The following is a 1,630-nucleotide window of genomic DNA, read 5'->3' as shown; positions in this document are numbered from 1 at the left end:
CACACACACACACACACACAATAGACTCAAGCTTTTCAAAGTCCCAGGCACAAACAGATATATAAACAGTCCCATACCCTCGGTGGCGCGGTTGATAGAGTGCTGGACTGCTAGTACGGATGTGCGGCAGTACCTGGTTCGAATCCTGCCAAGGGCCGAAATTATTTCGGTATCGCTGCGCTTTGGGTCGTTACTCCGACTCTCGTGGGCGGGGAGTTGGGTGTGTGTGTGTGTGTGTGTGTGTGTGTGTGTGTGTGTAAGGTCATAGCATTACCCATAGATCGGTCATACGAGCTTTGAGCTCTCTTCCGGGAGGGAAATAGCTGTCGATCACGAGTCCTACACGTGATCCAAAGACCAAGGTGAATACACACGCGCGCGCGCACACACACACACGCGCACTTTTTCCTGTTGCCACGGCTTCCTTCACATGGCAGACAAAAGGTCTAGCACTTTTTCCGACAATAACCATACAATCCTGTCTCTAACATCACCTATCCCCGTCCCGGGAAAACACACCTGAGTCCTATGTTTCCTGTCTTTGACTATCCTCTACAACCAAAATCTTCCTTGTGGACAGGGATCTAGCAACTGCCCTACTCTTCTCTTGTACCTCCATTGCCTCTTTTTTTTTGTAGTCCCGCGAGAGGTTGAAAAAGAGTTCATGTATTCAAGCGGGCCTGGTGAGCGCTTTCGACCACCTCCCCGTGTTTATCTGGTCACCATTTTCCACTTATCAGACGGTCTCATTTTTCAAATCATTCCTCTATAAGGTCAGCAAAACTCTCCACTAAGGCTACAATTCTACTACGTAGAGATTGTGGCACTTCGGTGCTAATCACTGTATCACAACCACTCGCCATCTCTCTGTTTAGAGCAGCGATCTCAGCGTGACCTGACCTAAATGACGTCTTTTGCCCAACTGATGACGCTTTCTGCACTTCCTTCCAAGACATCTTTTTATCCTTTTCAAAATACATCAAAAACTCCCACCTCATATTACATTTGCTCTTCCCATTATCTCCTTCATCTTACGTTTTACTTTTTCTATCTTCTTGTACCTCTCACATGCGTCCCTATTTTTATCTCGCAACCAATTCACATATGCTCACTTCTTCTCTTCTACAATCGCCTTCCCCTTTTCACCCCACCATTCACTACCTTTCCTTCTATTCTCTCCCATCCTCCTCGCCCCACACATAATCTTTGCACACTGTCACTTCCTCCTTAAACCACGCCCATTCTTGTTCTACTCCCACCACCCTCTTCTTAAACTTCTCTCAGCTTTTCCTGATATTCAATCTCCTTCTCCTTCTTTTTAATTGAGCTAACTCTCTGCGTCTCTCTGCCTCCCACAAGAAAACAAACGTACTAAATCTAATCGCAAGCTTATTCTTTGGACAACAGAAGGAAACCCAATTCACTGTCTACAAACAATTCATAAGAATCAACCCTGACTACGTTTCCTCAGCAAAACAAACATACACAGTGTATACTGTTTACAGAATAAAACATGGAAGGTAATAACATCACACAAGCACAATCAACTGAACGTACGGTGAAAATAAATAAATGCTTTAATAAATAAGATAAAATACCAGCGACTTAATACTCTAACACACACACCATC

The sequence above is a fragment of the Oratosquilla oratoria genome, chromosome 1 (assembly GCF_046742065.1).
Source record: "Oratosquilla oratoria isolate Oo_2021 chromosome 1, ASM4674206v1, whole genome shotgun sequence".
In the NCBI taxonomy this organism is placed as follows: domain Eukaryota; kingdom Metazoa; phylum Arthropoda; class Malacostraca; order Stomatopoda; family Squillidae; genus Oratosquilla; species Oratosquilla oratoria.
Note: the sequence above shows the minus strand (reverse complement) of the source record.